This window comes from Pseudopipra pipra, chromosome 17 (genome assembly GCF_036250125.1).
Source record: "Pseudopipra pipra isolate bDixPip1 chromosome 17, bDixPip1.hap1, whole genome shotgun sequence".
In the NCBI taxonomy this organism is placed as follows: domain Eukaryota; kingdom Metazoa; phylum Chordata; class Aves; order Passeriformes; family Pipridae; genus Pseudopipra; species Pseudopipra pipra.
Genome location: NC_087565.1, coordinates 1149126 through 1166955, shown reverse-complemented (window position 1 = coordinate 1166955; position 17830 = coordinate 1149126). Strand labels below are relative to the sequence as shown.

General features: G+C 47.6%; 1 long non-coding RNA gene across 1 annotated transcript; it reads left to right on the top strand.

Moving 5' to 3' along the window:
• The first annotated feature begins 372 nt into the window (after positions 1-372).
• LOC135423829 (uncharacterized) lies at positions 373-15128 on the top strand. Its single transcript, XR_010434974.1, has 3 exons — positions 373-499; positions 13626-13787; positions 14954-15128. It is a non-coding gene; the product is annotated as an uncharacterized LOC135423829 (long non-coding RNA).
• The last annotated feature ends 2702 nt before the right edge of the window (positions 15129-17830 follow it).

The window sequence follows — 17830 nt, the reverse complement described above, 5'->3', positions numbered from 1 at the left end:
AAATAACTGGCCAGGCTGATCTCCAGCACAGGAAATGCTCTGGTGTTGCTGTAGGAAGAACAGCATGGGTGCTGGGAGGAGGAGGAGGAGGGGGCAGGACAAAGCCATCCCTTGCTGCTGTGGGAATTCAGTGCTAGAAAATGTCTTCATTCAGAGGAGTTGAGAGTTTTGCACATTCCCAACTACCAAGTCAGATATAAAATCAAAGGAAGAGGAATCTCTTTTATGTTTTCCTGTACCCAGTAGATTTAGACTAGAGATAAACTAGATAGAGACTAGATATAGGATGGACTAGATATAAGGATAATGAGAAGGTGGAGTGGAAGATATTTGGATAGACTGGATATAAGGAAATAATTTTTTACAGGAAGCTTCGTGGAACACTGGAACAGATTTCCCAGAGAGGTGGTGGATGCCCCATCCCTGGGCACATTCGAGGTCAGGTTGGATGAGGATCTGAGCAGCCTGGTGTGGTTGAAGATGTTGCTGCTCACTGCAGGTGTGTTGGAATAGATGACCCTTAAATGCCCCTTCCAATCCAAACTGTTCTATGACCTTATGATTTACTTCTGACAACCAGATACACAAAGCAGGCAGGGTGGACACAGAGCCTCCTCTCTTTTCCTCTAAAAGGATATGCTGTAGGATGGGGCTTTGACACAGATTCCAGGTAAAGGATGATAAAAAGAAAAAAAAAAATCACTTGAGCCATCAGAAAAAGAGAATCCTTGTGCATACATTGACTTTATTGCATTTCAAGGTTATATGAAAATGGAAAGCTAGATGGTAATCAGTAGGAAGAGGTGCTGAGCACTGGACCCCTTTGGTTGGGATAACACACCTTTAAAATGTAAACGGACAGTCTCAAGCGTTGTTTTAATCATTAGTAATTTTTTGTTTGAAGGAGTCACTCCATCATCTCAACAAATGAATTTCCTTCCCTCCCCTCCATCTCTTCCACTTCTTCTTATTGCCAGGACATTGCAAGTGCTTCCATCCCACCTTCTGATTAGCACTGGAATAAATATCCCCAAGAGCTGGGGGACAGGACCTACAGCTGGGAATCTGTCCCTGCAAGTCTCTGCATGTGTGGAATACAATGACCTGCCTGTGTGTTTCTGACTCCAGGGCTGTGCCTTGAGTGATGTGGAGGTGGCTGGGAGCAGAGCTTGGGAACAAGAGTGGGCATTTCCCAGCCTTGCTCTCGAGAAATAACTCACTAATAACTCACTGCACAGCAAGGCTTGTGTGGCTCTGAGACCTGCATTCATCTCACCCAACCTCATGGGCTCAAAAATGTTAAGGGTGCAATGTTTTTGCTGCTGAGAAATCAAGTGACTAATCCAAGCTTACAGTCTAGACTTCCTTGGCTGCCCTGGAAAAAAGGCAAGGATCTCCACAAGGTGATTCATCTGCCCTAAAATGCAGACAGAAAGGATGAATCCTTCTTCAAAGGTGCCCAACTCCTCTCCTGATTGCAGAAGAAACTGGGGCTATCAATTTAGACAAGGTGCCCAGCCTGGACATGCTACGTGGGGTGAGTTTATCCTTCCCAAGGGAGCTTGGCCATGTGAGTAAGACTGACCTGAACCGTCCTTGGCAAAAACTCCTGGTTGGTATCACACAACAGTCTTAAGTGAAACAAAAAAGGAAAGAAAAGAAAAAGCAGGCTCGATGCACATGAACATTTGGAATATTTCAGTGGCCACTTAAATCTCACTGTTCATTAGCGCTTTGCTTTAACCAGGTGTAAGTTTGTGATTAAAACTAAGCATGAGCTTGATTTCTTTGATGAGCTGGGATGCACAGGAATGTTTCTGACCAGCTTCAAAGTTGCACATAGCTCTGTGAGTACCTGAGACCCATGAGTTGCCTTTTCCCCAGTGGAGAGGACTTGTGACAACTGCTATGGGTTGTTTAAGACCTCTTGAAAAAGTCAATGCTAGGAGCTTTAATTCAATCCGTAACTAAAAAAAAATATTCAAAATCTGGATAGACTGATATTCTCAAGATTTTCTATACGAAATATCTACTTAACTTCTGTGCACGGGAATTGTGATGGCCACAGTTTCTCTGAAAACAAATCTGGACAAGGGTGTTCAGCTGCTTATTTGAATGAGGAACTCCTGTCCCTGTGCTTGCAGTGGGGCCAATTACCCACAGAGGCTGAGGCACATGGTCCTGACTGCAGTTTGTCCTGCCTGTGACAGTTCTAAGGGACTAAGGAAGCAGCAAACTAGAGATGGCTCCTTTGAGCTGTGCTGAGGATCTTCACCACCTCTTCCCCCCTCTTCTGCCCAGATCAGCCTGACTGGCCCCCATGGCATCACAGCACACACGCTCCTTGCAGTGAAAGGCAGAGCAGAGCTATTTTTCCCCTAAATGTTTCCCATTCAAGTCTCTTGGAAGTGAAAAAGTGAATGACAAAAAATGGGACAGGGGTGACACAAACTGCTGTGACACTTTATAAATCCTCTTGTCGGGGTGGTTGCACCTTCAGAGTTTAACCCATTTGTGTGATGTTATACACCTCCAGCTGCCCTCCCCCAGGGAAATCCCAGGCCAGGAGCCCTGAACTCCACCCAGGCTTCAGCCTCGGTGCCTGTGACCCGTTGCATGGACAGTGATCCATGGCCAGGGAGGCAGATGGGTGCCCAAGGAGTGTCTCTGCCATGACTGTTGTCCTTGGCAGCAGCCCCTTGGCCGGGTGATGAAAGGTTTGCACGGCAGCTGGACTTGGGTCAAGCTGAGCTCAGCTCGGCCTGGCTGGGACCTGCAGTGACCCACAGGGCAGGCTGAGGACACACATGTGGTACAGAAACAAGGGCTGTGCAGGAGGAAAAGGGTTTATAGCAACAATGCTTTCCTTTCTGTGTCTGATTGTCACTGGAAGTGCAACTATTCTGGAGGCACGTATTTCCGAGACAGAAATAAGGATTTGAGGGATAACCTTTTCCTTTCTCTCCGGAGAATCTCAAGAGGTGACTTTGATTTAGAGCTTGGCCAGCCTCCTCCTATTGAAACTCTTTAAATAATCTATATTTCCTTCTTTTATTAGGGGAAAACCTTCTTGTCTTAACACCCAACAAAGGTGTGCAGGCAGCGCAAATTCTGAAATTCCTCCCAGCCAGGAACCTCCAGGATGAAAACATGGGTTAGAGCCTCAGGGCTGGAAACAAGCCTCAGGGTTTGCTTTGTTGCCTTGGGCTACTAAAGCCCAGAGCCTGGGCAATAACTCTGGGCAGTGTTTGTGAGGGCATTTACATTGCCTGCTGATGGTGAGAGGGAGGGTCTGGAGCAGAGCTGTGTTGTTGGGCTGGAGTGTCTAAAACACCTCTCTGGATAACCAGAGACGAAACTGCTTCCACAGGAGTCCAGTTTTAGCTTCGTTTTTCCTTTTCATGGTGCTTGCTGCTCCATCTGAGCACAGTGTCCCTCGTCCCCCTTCTCCATCCGCCTGGGAGTGAAGCGGGGAGGGGGTGAGCTGGGAGCCATCAGGAGAGTGATGCACGTGGGAGAAGGAGGGGCAGCTCATGCTCCCAAGTCACTGTGGTGGCTGACAGGGCCCTCACAGCCAGGGAAAGGTTAAACTTTAACCAGATGGACTCAAACCCTTTCCTGGTCCAGGGAGCGCCTGCGGTGCCAAAGCAGAGCCTGAGCAAGGAAGACACTGAGCTGCTGGATGGCCTGTGGGTGAGAACAAGGAGGAGATGCTTTTCCATCTCTCTCCCCCCATCCTGCTGGGATATGGCCTGGCAGGACAGCAGGAGCCTCCAGGAGGGTTCCTGCCCCATCCTGGCTGCCTGGGTGCATCCTGGTGCAGAGCTTCCCTGAGAATGGCTTTGTCCCTGGGTCGTTTCTCCCTCCTGTCTCTGGAAGCTGCAGGACCCTGATGAATGACTCCCATATCCTGATCAAAAAGTCTCCCTAACAGTTTTAGTGTGTTTGTGTCCCCCTAGTTAAGATAAATTAGACAGGCTAATGAGACTGATTAGTCTTTAGCTGTGACCCTTGGCCTCTAGGATGTACTTTGAGCTAATAGAGAGAATGGGGATTATAGGCTGTGATAATGTGCTTGTGTTGGCCTTTTAAAGGAAAACACATTTATTGCTACTTAGAAGGAATTGATCTAACTGTGCTGGAAGCATTTCTATGGACTGAATATGGAATTTTTATTAAGTAGGTGACTCGGGTTCAGCCAAGATTGCCAGATTGAAACTGGGCAGGAGATATTTTAGGGAGATTCCACCTGGAAAAGCCGCTGGCCACGTCTCCAACTGATAACAAGCTTCACTCATTCCGACTCTGATCTGCTGCTCTGCATGTCATCTGTGGAGCTCCAGGAACTTGGACTGCAATCCCCCGGTCTCCTGGCTCAGGTCCAAGCTAACAAATCATCAAAGACAACCAGTTGTGTTTGCATGTTTACTAAGGATTCAACTATTTGATTCCCCTCTCAATCTGCAAAACAAAATGGTTCCCTTAGTTACAGGGATCCCCGGGGGGCAAACGATGGAACAACATCACAGCCAGTTCAGAGCACAGCAGGGTGCTCAGGGGCCCAATCCTGCCCTGAGCACAAGGTTTGATTCCATAGCCCAAAGCCTCACATTCTCTGCTCCCTGCACAAAAGAAGCAGTTGCACTCCTGGAAGTTTTCTCCAATAATATCAGTTTGATTTATAAAAGGCACTGTTTCTTCCTGTAAGCCTCACTCTTATGGGCTCGTGCTCTGGGTGGGTCTGTATATTTGGAGTGTTCAATGGCTTCCTGCAAGCTTTGAGCAAGTACTGCTCCCACATCCCCAGTTCGGGTCTGGGTGAGTGAAATTGTAAAACACTTTGTGTGTCCTCAGCTGAGAGGATGCAAAATGCTGCTGCACCCCCCCAGTGGTGTTCTGCCTCCCCAGTGGGAAGAGCAGGGAAGCCAAGGCAAGGTCAATCCCAACATCACATCTCACTGGAAGCAGGTCTGCAAATCTTCTTAACAGAGAAAGTGCCCAACTGAGCTGCCCTGCAGTCAGTGCCAGCCTGGGCTCCCAGCAGGAACACCCCACTTGCTTTGCATCTGGACCAAAGCTGATTTTTGTAAATGCTGTTTGACTTTACTAACATCTCATATCCACCCTCTTTTTGCTGAGCTAGTTGCCTAGTTTCCCAAAATTTCATCTCTTTGTCACTGGAAGATGTTCTCTGTCCATCTGACTCTGGAGGGAATCAGAGGGGATTAGTTGTGCAAACCCCTCCTGCCACACCTGATGTCCTCATATTTTTGCTCCATTTTGATGTAGCAATGGCTGAGCACCTGCTCAGTAAAATTCAGTAGCTCAGGCTGCACTTCCATTCACAGAAAATTGAAAAAGACTCTGGTCAAGATGCAGTTTGTAACCCAAGTGAACCCACATGGAAAAACCTGGTTTATTATATGCAGTGATATCCCCTCTGATATCACCTCGTCGTTAATCAGGGTGATCCTTGACACTTTCCATATGCAAGCATCCTGCAGTAAATAGTTTTATCACTCTTTTACAGCCATCACAATGGGGTCTGACTCAGACAAGGCCAAAGTGGCCCCTTGGGGTTGGGAGCCCAGGACCTGCCACCTTCCCCCCCTCTGCACCAGTCCCTCTTTTCTGAGAAGTGATACAACTGAGCAAAGGTTTCAGCCACAGCCCTGAGGATCTGGAAGGGCTCCTCAGCAGCCACAAATCACTTTATAACACGGTATCACATGTGATAAGTCCTGTACTTTGCCACCCTTGCATGCAGTGCTTTAGGATTCTGAGAAACCAGAGAGCAGAAGCAGGAGCAGATCCTCAGCCAGCATAACACTAGTTGAGGTTTGGAGTGGAGCTCTGGCCATTAACACCAGCTGTCCTGCTGTTGTCCAAGGGGGATAGAACAGAGAACACACACTCCTGCACAGCTCTGCTGCTGTGGCTCTCTGCAGCCTCTGGACCCTTGGCAGATCCTCCTGGTTTCAGCAGCCACAATCCAATTGCCATGGACCTGCTACAGGACTCCTCTGATGGGACATAACTTAATGGGATGTTCAAAAGGTCCCCTACAGTAGCTGCTCTCACCATCCTGATGCAGCAGAATTTTCTCAGCTCCCAAGTTATTTACTGTGATCCAGCCCATGGTAAATGTGCCTGGTGTCCCCACTCCTTAAATTCAAGGGGAGCTTTCCGGATTCTTCCTCCCTTGTGACTCGCTCTTGTGTCTAAAGGTCTCTACTACCTTTATTTTAACCTGAGATTTGTCGAGGCAGGAACAGGACCCTCACAGCACCTGCCACTCAGCGTGATGGCCAGTGAGGAACAGCCTCCAGCTGCCAGTAAATCAAATGGAGTTACATCAGAGTTGATGTGGCTTGAAATTCTTGCATCAGTGCTCAAGAGCCAGAGAGGAAAGAAAAGGTAGAAAAGGAGCTGGGGAGAGAGTGGATAAAAGATGTGCTGCAGATCTGAGTGAGAACAGTTCACTTCCCTGCCAGTCACTGCCAGGACTGATCTATTTTGGGGTGAATGAAGAAAAGGAGAATAGTTATTTTTTATAGAATCACAGAATGGTTTAGGTTGGAAGAGACCTTAATATCATCTTGTTCCACCCCCTGCCACAGTCAGGGACACCTTCCACCAGCCCAGGTTGCTCCAAGTCCCGTCCAACCTGGCCTTGGACACTTCCAGGGATGGGGCAGCCACAGCTTCTCTGGGCAACCTGTGTCAGGGCCTCCCCACCCTCATAGGGAAGGATTCCTCCTGTATATATAATCTAACCCTGCACTCTGTCAGTGTGAAACCATTCCCCCTTATCCTGTAACTCCAGGCCCTTATCCCAAGTCCCTCTCCAGTTCTCTTGGAGCCCCTTTAGGCCCTGGAAGGGGCTCTATGATCTCCCTGGAGCCTCCAGGCTGAACAATCCCAACTCTCTCATCATGTTTCCATAAGATGAGACCCTTTCTCACTGCTTTTTCTCTCCAAGCACTGGGTGAAAGGCACTGGAAACCCAGCAGCTGCTCCACAAGCACAAGGCTCCCTTTAGGAGCCATTTTCAGTAGCTCATGTTCAGATTCACTGCACGTTATTAATGACTGCAAAAAGAAATGGCCAAATGCACATAAATAAATAAACTGAATGGCTGCCATAACATACACTAATTTGGGGTGGTTCTGTGGTCTTGTCTCTCTGTATACAGTCACTGGAGTGAAAAGGAGATGTTTTAAGTCAAAACCTGAGTATGTATGGCAGACAATTTGGGTACAGGGAAGAGCAAAGCTCTCTGCTAAGGGGCTGGGGGAGAAAAAGGCATCATCTGAAAAGATGAATATTTGAAAATGCCAACTGCTACAGCTACTCCGGGCTTATTTACTGACACTCTGCTGGGCTGGAATCGATCTGTGGGGAGGGGTTTGTGGAAAGGAAACAAAAACAAATGGGGCTTCTGCTTCTGGGATCACACTGCTCAGAGTGAACAACTGGCTGTGTCCTTCCTTGGCCAGGGGCAGCAGGAGATGCTGTTGAACACCGACCCAGAGCCCAGCCTGTGTCTGTAAGAAGTGAAATGCCTGTGTGGCACAAGGGCTTATGAGAAAATGTGTGGCATTTCACTGGGATTCCTGGTGCAGGAACTAAAAGAATTTTAATTGTGGAGGACTGATTTATTCAGCATAAAGCCACACAGGGAATTTGTGTTCGGGGGGGGGGGGGGGGGGGGCTGAGAACAGAAAGCATTTACAAGAAAGTTTAGAAATAAACTTTCTAAATTTCCTTTGCTCTCCTATGGACCTGTCATTTGTGACTTCAGGTGCAAAGCTGTACTCTCTCCTTGTCACCATTAAATAGATGGGGAGACTATACAAGAAGAGCAATGCCTCTCTGCAGAAGGACTGTGCACTTGTCCAAGTTTCCATTGACACAACTGCTCTCGTGGATGCAGAACAAGAGCAGCCTAGAGGTGGTTTTACTGACACACCTGTTCCTCCCCAGATTTGTCTTACTCTTCTAAACAGCCCCAGTTTTGAGGCAGAATGGTCAGAAACCAGAGCTAAGGCCCCTCTGTGACTGAGTTTGTTGTACTGACGTGCTGGTACCACCACACAGAGCAGCCCTTCCCAAGGGATGAATCCCCAGTGCAAGGGATACACAGGGTTGTACTGGGGTAACTCTGCTCATACTGGGCACAGCAAACAGAAAAAAAAAAAGAATTAAAAATCACACTTCTAAAAGCTCATTAGTAAAGAGATCCAGGCTGAACCCCGGATCTGAACCTGGAATGAAGACTGGGTGACATGGAAAGGTCACTGAGCAAGCCCCAGCCACACGACTGAGCTGAGCGTGGGCTGAGCTCTCAGGGAGGATGTACCTTGGAGTACTTTGGGCATCTCAGGGCCTCAACCAATTCCCACTTGTGTTTGCTTGTGTGTTTACTGTCTGTCTTTTCCACTTCTGCCTCTCACATTACCAGGGCTGGTGACAAGGAAATATGGGAAGAGCCACCCAATCAAATTACAAAACATTAGAAAGGTCAAGCACATACAGGTTGCTTTTGCACCACGAGTGGGAATCAGATTTCCTTGTATCTCAGTAAAAGTGCCAGATAGTGTTAACCAGATAAGCAAATGGGAGCTTGTAAGTCTAAAACCAGGAGTAATTTGCCAGGGGATCTTTTTTCAAGGAAAAATGTATGACATTTAGTTTTCCTGGAAATTTCCTCCCTGTGGGTGAAAACGGTCTGACTGTAATTGCATGTCTTTCTCTGCTCAGTGTGGTCCTGGTACCACAGGCATGAGAGTTTCTGCAGATCTGCTGATGCTGTAGGAAGATGGAAAAGGAGCAGTAAATAAAGGCACTGATTGCCCTGGAAAAATATTGCTTGTAAATACCTTCATGTGAGAGGGAATCCAAATGCTGAAGCCTCAGCTGTCAGGTGAAGCCCTGACAGAGGCCACCTGGATGGTCCTCCCACACACTGACCATAAGTCCATGTAGACATCACATCTGCATAGTTTTGTACTTAGATTTTCCCTTTTTGGGCAGAAGGGTGGTGATAAGAAGTTCTAGGTTCTGTAACCTCCAGAACTATCTGGTGAAAGCTTCACAGAGGAGCACGTTCTTAGCAGACAGGCCTTCTTCTCTTGAAGCACCATCTAACCAAACGTTATGAGAGAGAGTTTTGGGGGCAGAATTAGAAGTTTAGACATTCAGGTTGACTTTTAAATGTATAGACATCCTGGGAGAGTTCAGCTACCAGGCAGGACCAACTTTGTCTTTGCTTGACTGGATGGGCAGCAACCACCACACTGTGGGAAACATCTTGCTCTGCTTTTCTTGGAGATGTCTCTTAGATTTGTAATGACCAGGGCTGTGAGCTGTTTCTCAAAGGTCTTGCTCTCACTTTGCAACATGACAGTCTTCAAAATCCTGAATGAACTATTGATCCTGTGGTAAAGGAACAACCTTCATTTTTGGAGATAGCAGCTCCAGAAATAATGAGTAAATAAACCCTGTCACCTTGACAGGCTAACATTTCCATCTCCCCCTTCATTATTTATTTATGTATGGTTCCTGAAACCTATTTCCCAAATTCTCCACCTTCACCCTCCTCCCCCTACTTTGTTTTAATGAATTGAGGATTGAATTCTAGAGCACATGCATGAGTCAGAGATGATAAAGCACCCAGTCTTTTGGCACTCCTGTAAATGCTACAGTGGCTTCCAAAGAGTTAATTCATTATGGTCCATTGTCCAGTCGACTTTATAGCTAGCAGCAGATTGGAGCCAACTTGAAATGCTGAAGTGGGAATGAAAAATGAGCAGAGCCTTGGTGTGCATTAAATATTTAATATTCTCTCAGTGGGAGGTGTCAGGAAAAGGACCATATAATAAATACTACAAGAGACAATTCCATCACTGAACTCGTCTGTTAATGACCTCATTTGCTTTGACAGAAACATTACAGATGCAGCCTCTTCGCTTCTGTGGCCCTATTAAGCAGCCACATTCCAGTTGGAGAGCAAATTCCTGCTTCTGCACCGCGGAGGAGTGGGTCGGAGCTGTGATTGTCTCCATCTCCCTGTCTCCCCACACTCTGCAGATCTGGAGCATTTAGAAAGAATTTTGTGTGGCATGAAAAGTATTTGTGGTAGCTGTGTGATTCTGGCAGGAAAACCAACAATTTTATCCAACTACCTGGAATACATGAACTCAAGCAAATGCTCCCTTCCCTTGGAGGATTCGAGAGCCTCCCACCTCCTGCCTCAGCAGCAGCTGGTCAGCTCTGGGAGCTTGCAGATGGTGTTTGTGGATGTGGTGGTGACCACCTCCAGTTTAATTCCCTGGAGACCTCTTGTGCCAGGGAACAACAGGATCCTCAGGAGGATCCACTCAGATGCCCGCTGGTGAGAGCTTCCCACTTCAGCAGGGGTGGAGACCTTGAACCCCACTGCATTCCCAGAGCTGGTGTTGGCAGAGCTCAGGATCTTCTCTCCAGTGCTGTGATCTGCAGCACTGCTGCTCCCACAGATGCTGATGTTCTGCCTGAGCACCAGGATTACAGGGTCTTTGGCTCCAAATTAAGTGTAAGCAGCATGTTTACTCTCTTCCACTATTTATGCCTGAAAGGTCCTCAAAAGTATTCCTGCTCCACTGGCTGGAAGCCAGCTCTACATGTATTCCTGTCCAGTTCCTATGAAGTTGATCTTTGCCAGGTTTTCCCTTCAACTTAATTAACTTTTTTCCTGTCTAGGCAGATAAACCCTGGGCTGTTTTTACCACTTCTCAGTCTCTTTTTTTTTTGTCCCAGTTAAGTAAATCCTCAGCATCCCAGCAAACTTCTCTTCTTGTGTCCCAGCTTCAGTGGCTCTTCTTGAACAGCAGTGACTGATGAGGTTTGAAATGCTCCATAAGATGATGTTCATTCCTGCTTTTCACTGATGGGAATTCCTCCCAGTCAGTCTGTGCCTTACACTGCAGGGCCAGCTTGAGAGCCCAGTTCCCTCCTCCATGGGCAACTGCTGGGTTAAATATGAAGCTCTCTCTATTAGTAGGCCTGGAATTCATCCAGATTTTAACACATTTCCTCTCCTTCTTACTGCAGCATAAAATCATGTTGAATTTCTCTGAACTTCTCATTTAAGTTAATACTTCTCCAGTATTAACTTATTCTTTCCTCCAAACATTCTTCTCAGGCCTTGCACATGACTGCAAAATTTCAGCAATATTCCTGTATTTGTCTGTATTCCTGTATTTTTCCTTCTATTTGAAACAAAAGTACTCCATTTGCTCAGAGAACTACAGTAGGTTTTGTAGGACATTATACATAGTAAACAAAAACTCAGATTGTAAAACTGAAGAGAAAAAATAGCTTCTCTTCAGGCCAAGTGCATATGGAGAGGCTCAGACTCTCTGCTTTGAACATCTGGGGCTGACAATGCTGTTTCCCTCTGTTTTAAACCAGCAGTTTCCTGCCTCAAAGTGAAACTTCAATATAAGCGTGTTAAAAATTTTAAAGATGATGATGATAATATGACACCTTAGAGAGACCTTATAGTGCCAGAGGCCTGGACGTCTGAGCTGCTGGGGTAGGACTCCAGAGTCCAAGCTCAAGTGTCAGCATCTTTGATTAGCATCTGTTTTTTGGGATGGATTATATCCTTGACGCCTTCCCCCTTCCCCAACGCTGCCTGAACTGAGGCCAGTGATGGGGTAATAGATGTCTGTTCTGCTGCCTGCATGCCCCTGCTCCTGCCTGCTGGGATCAGGGGTGGAAAAGGCTGTTTGCCATGCATGGCATGGGACAGGAGGAGGTTTGGCAGAGTGAAAGATGAGGCTCCTTCCTCTGCTGCCCACACGGTCTGTGGGGCCACGGTTCGGCAGGGTGCAGGGGGAGGATTCTGAAAGCAAAGCAGCTCCAGGAAGAAGAGAGAGGGGGAATAATAATAAAAAAAAGCTGGTCAGAAATTGTCAGGGAATGTGGCTCCTGCTCCCGGCTGGCTCCGTGTGGGCTGCTCAGATGCCTCACATTCTGTGCATCACAACAAGGCGGTTGTTGGGGCGCTGGAGCCGTGCTGCAGGGAGATAAGGTTCTGCCTTTGTATCAGAAGCAGCTGCAAAGGGGAGAAAAGGTCTTAGAACAAGAAATTAGTTTATTTGAATTCTCTCTCTCTTCTCCTTCTTCCAGCCAGGCAGCAGCAGCAGCACACTCCCTGCTCTCGCAGCGTGCGGGTGGGTTTGCACCGGGCTGTGGTACCAGCAGGAATTTGTATCTCTGCCTCTGGACACTGTGAGGGGTGGGTGTGTGGCTGGGGTGCTCTCTGAGGGGACCTTGGCCCCAGGCTGGGCTGGCAGGGCAGGTGGTGACGTTGCTCATGGTGGGAGCTCCTGGTGAAGGTGCGGAGCAGCACAAACCAGTCGGGATTGGAGGTGCTGCTGCTGGGCTGTGGCTGAACAAGCCCATGGCTACAGCAGTAAGACAATAACAGGCTAGGAAAACCTCTAAGATGTCACAATTCATCCATCCCATGTCCAGTGTGGGGAGAAGGAGAAAATACCTGGACATATATTCTTAGTCCGTGTCACACATTTATAGGCTGGAGGGATTCAGATGAACCCAGGCAGGCAGCCTTGGGCATGACATAGCTACTGTCTGAGTGCTTGGCTCTGCAACCTTAATGATGTTCTTTTAATGTAGCTTTTAAAAGTGCATAATATAATATACATCGTCTGTTCCTGTCTGCCTTTTATGGCTTTAAAAAATGAATCAGGTGTATGCCCTGACATATGGATCCATTCCACCCCGATGCACAGACACTCTGCCACCTTCCAGCACTTGCTGAAACACACTGCAAGCTTTAGGTTTGCTCTTAAATAATTATCACCTTCTCAGTAAAGAAATAACCCTTCTTGCCTTTAAAACTTTGCAGTAATAATTTTTTGGTCTTTGTTTCCCGGGAGTTTGGCAGTTCCCTTGCCCTCAGCTCACGGCTGTTTCTCTGGAGCTCATTGCTGGTCACACAGGCTGGAAACCAGTAAATCTGGACAGGGCTGCAGAAAATACTCAGTGCTGCTCCTGCCTGTGTGTGAGGGGTGTAGAAGGATGAAGCTCACGGTGCAGATGGAAGGAGAAGGAGGATACACGGCAGAGAGGGAATGAAAGAGCCCTCAGAGCCCAGCCCGGGGCTCCAGAGAGGTGTCCCCTCTCCCCCAGCCTGGTCTGCCCATGAGTTACAGCCCTGGAGCTGGTGATGCTGCTGCACAGGGTGTGTGGAGGCTCCAGCCCTCCTGGCAGTCCCAAGCCTCCCCAGGGCTGATTTAGAGAGGTCACCTGTCACTTGTGTAAAGGTCACCAGAGGTCTGTGCTGTGGACAGTCCCCACGTTCCTGGGATGTCACATAATCATTTCATTTTACATCTCCTCGGTCCTGCCAGGGGAGGGGAGGAGGAGGGACGAGACTGCGAGGTCAGCAGCATCTTTATGGATGGTGGAGTGAATGTGAGGTGAAAGGGATCGTTGCTTTTGCCTCCCCAATAAACCCCTTTTCTCTGCCTGAACGGAAGCGGCGAGGAGCTGTTCGGCTAATTTATATTAATTCAACTCCATTAATGATGAGATATCATCTCTTCTCTCAGCAGGAGAACCATCAAAAGGATTTAATACTGAGCTGCTCTTCTAACAACCCCACATTAGAGCCTGCAGCCCCTCCATGGCTGGACTGAACCTTTCCCCAGCCACCGGCTTTTCCTGGGGCCTCATTACGAAGGGCAATCTCCTGCTGTTGGGATTATTTTTGGGTGAGTCCTCACACACGTCTCAGCATTGCTCAGGCGTGGAGGAGAGGAAAGCTCTGCAGGGATGAAGGGACAGGGCATATTTGCCATGCCAGGCTGCTGAGTAACAGGGGACATTTCAAGCTGTAGGAAGCCACAACCAGTATGAGTTACCATCTGCTCTCCTGGGCAGCTGCAGAGTAGAAAATGCCTTTTCTTGGAGCCAGGAGGGACTGATGGCCGTGGGGGTCTCCTGCCCTGCTCCTGGGCAGGATGGCAGCAGAGCTCTGTGATGCAGAGCTCTGTGATGCAGAGCAATCCTGCCAGCTCCCCTTGGAGGCAGCCAGCCCCCTGCCCTCAGCAGGGACACACCAGAGGGACAAGCACCTGGGCCATCAGCAAATTGTGTTTCCTGAAGCACCACAGTCACTGAGCTGGGGGTTCCTGGGGGATGCTGAAGGATGGGCAGTGTGGCATCAGGGGGCTGTAAATCAGGATGGTGTGTTGGGAGGGATGAGCTTCCCTGTGGGCTCAGGGGTGTGGGCTGATGCAGAGCAGGGACATCACTGGGGTCCCTGCAGAGGGGGGGAACTGAGGCAGGGCTGGGGGAGGCTCAGAACCCATCCCTGTGGGGCAGCTCTGCACCAGCCCTGGGGCTGCTGGGGAGTGAACCCTGAGCCAGAGCAAGGACCAGGGTCAGTGATTCCCGTGGAGGGCCCAGCAGTGCCACAGGGATGGCCATGGAATGCTTTTCCCATGGCCAGATCCAGCAGGGCTGCAGAGGACTCTCTTGTTCCCTCACCCATGTCCTGGCAGCAGGAGACAAGACTTCATGCTAGTCATGTAATTTAATTTCTCTCTTTGCTTCTGGCTGATAGTATTAAACTCCTGGGCTCCGAAACACACATACAAATCATTTTTTTTCCCTCTTTAAAAAAAATATTTTTGTATTAACATATTTCCTTTTGAAACTGTGTGAGGCTTTTCTCAAAACTAATGGATTTTTTTTTCTCCCCCTTGTCTGGGCCAAATGTATTCAAATCTTAACTCAGTTAAGTCAGAAGATTCCTATCGTCTCAGCAGGGAATCCCACCCTTTATTCCACAAATCAGCATCCTTTTTATTTGACTTTCTGATCTCCAAAGGAAAAGGGATGCTTTTTTTTTAGAGCCTTTTTTTTTTTTTTTCAGTTTAACTCTGACGTTGATGTTGCAATGCTCTTTGATAGCCAAGAACACAAGGACTGACTTCAGGAGCAGCTGAAACTTCATCAGGAGCTAAAATATAAGAAGAAGGGATGCGAGTGGGGACTGGTAGAAAGTGATACTGTTGAAACAACCCTTTGAAATTTCCCAAATGATGTTTGATCTGTGAGTCCCTTAAAGCTGCTGCAATACCTTTAGTATCAAAATGATCTCTACTTTTCTTTTCTTTTTTTTTTTTTTTTTTTTTTTTTTTTGAGGTGGGGAGGCAGGAAGGATGGGTATTTTAATATTTTTTGGTGACACTCAGAAGAAATAAGTTTCATTTTAACCTTTAATGATCCTACCTGGAATTATTTTTTTTTACATATGTTTATCTGGGATTTAGTAGGATTCTTTATTAATTTTCTTTTTCCTTCTCTTTTGCTGGAATATTTCAAAGGACCAGCAAAAGAGACACGAGGGACTAAATGCTGAGAAATAGATTACTTCTGAAACATGCTTTAGTCTCCCCTTATCCACCCCCAAAATGCCAAGCCACTGGAAATGGAAGCCTGAAATAGAAACTCTTGGGGTGAAGGAAGGAGGGCCCAGTCCTTCCCTGAGGACTCAGTGCTGTGCCTGGAGCTGCTGGCAGGACCCTCTGAGCCCCAGGGCGCTGCCCCAGCCCTCCAGTGGTGCACCCTGGAGCCCAAACTGGGCTGATCCCTCAGCAGCAGGAATTGGGAGACAAACTGGTGAAAATCCCTAAGGAGTGAGCGTTGGACTCGAAGATCCTCGTGGGTCCACAGAATATTCTGTGATTCTGTGAAATAGTTCTTGAGGGAATGGCACAGGGTGTGCTCGGGCTTCAGAGAAAACAAGCCTGGGGGGCAAAGGGGCTGCCTTGGTCGGCAGGATAAACCTGGGAGACATTTAGTTTTTCCTGCATGAAGATTTGGGTGGTCAGAAAACATATAAAATAACTCATTAATGTCAATCCTCTACATAGCAAGGGCATAACAGGACTTTTTTCAGATCCATCCAGGGCAACAAACCACGTATCTGTGCCATGATCTTCCCTGGTTTGTCATTTCCCCACATTAATTTTGGACATGTACTTGGGAATTGTTCTGTGAAGTGTCTGTGTGACTCCAGGTCATGCTGAGGAAAAGACACACGTTTTTCTGATGCAGTAGGAAAAGCTGCTGTCTATGGTGAGCCAAAAAGCAGGGCACTGGGTGCAATTAGCATTGTATCATTTCAAAAAGCAACAATTTGAGCAGGTCACCTCCTCTGCAGATTGCTGAGGGAACAGGTTGTTTTCACACTGTTCATCCCAGCTCCTCACCCTCGCAGGAAAACAGCCCAGAAAAGCCCGTGTGGGTTAGATGGCAAGGAGCATGCCTGCTCCTTCTGCAATTAATATCATATGCAAATGAAATGTTTCCACTGAAAGTTTGCAAGAAGGGAATGCTGCCACTTACCACCATCTCTGCTGAGCTAAAAGGTTTTGTGCAGATAACATTTTTCATGCCGTGCTGGTGCTTTACAGTTATTGAGTCCTGGCAAAACGTCTGTAAATCAACACTGTATGGATTCAGTGTACATCCAGTGTGCAGGAACCAGCAAGGCACAAGGATTGATATCACAGAATGGAACCTGTTTGACTGACAGCACTGGAGAGATGGATGCAGCCTCTGCTCTCCCTGCAGCTCCCACTCAGTGTAATGGTTTTTCTCCCTCCATTTGGTGTCTTCAGGAATATCAGGCTGCTGCTCTGAGCTGCTGAAGCACTGCTGGGCTCCTGCAGAGAAGGGCACCTTTTATGGGAGGTGGAGAATTGCCTTTTGTGCTCGGGGTGGCCACAGCATCCCTGAACTCCAGATCAGTTGCTCACACACAAGTTTGAGGCTCTTCACCTGTGGGATGCTGTTAGAATTTGGTGAAGGTCCTGGGGGCCAGTTCTCCTTACACTGTTTTTGCAACTCCAGAGGGACAGTAAACCCCAGGATGGCGAAACTCTCAGCTTGTGACACATGGGTTCCTCTCCAGAAGCTGGCAGCTTGCCTAGTGCATTAACAATGTGCTAAAAGAGCCCAAGGAGGAATGGGCAAAGCTGTCCTCTGCCTGTCTCCTGCGAGATGTCACACTCCAGCACCACACACACGCTGCAATCAACTTCTCATGGCACTGGAGAAGAATAAAAATGATTGTTTGAAACCATCTGCCCTCTCCAGCAGTGGGGTCTTGCACACAGGTTGCTCTCTATTAGACTTTACCAGGAGAGAATTTTAGCCAGAGCACTTAGAATTAATATTAAAATAGAAATCTGCATTTCTAAACTAGGACCTCATACCCTTCTTTGAAAGAACAGTAATGTACCCTCTCAAGTTCCCATTTCTAAGCTGAATCTTTGCTAATTTTGATTTTTCTAGTGAGTACCAGATATTTCAGAAAACCTCCTTGTGAACAGCTCATTGAGAGTGCAGTAGGGAAAATGGGTAACTCTCCTAAGCACAGTGATGTGCAAGAAGCAGAAAACTACTCAGGAACCAATTCTAGCTGAGAGTCAAAAAGCATGGCATCCATGGATGGATGGAATGTTGCTGGGGTCCTGAAGCTACAGTGATATTAGGAAGATGATTTAATATCTTAAATCAGTGCCAGGGAAGGCAAATATTTAAACTGGACATTTCCTAAAGAAGAGCCACAAGGAAGAGCCATTGCATAACCCCCCACAGTGTCAGAACGGGGCCTTTCTCAGTGCCCAGGGGTTGTGAGAGGACTCTCACACAGTTGTGGTGGTCCCAGCCTTGCTGGAAGTTTGGGCAGAGATCTCTTTGTTCAAGATGGGAAAGTCAGTGCTATGAGAAGTTTAATTAC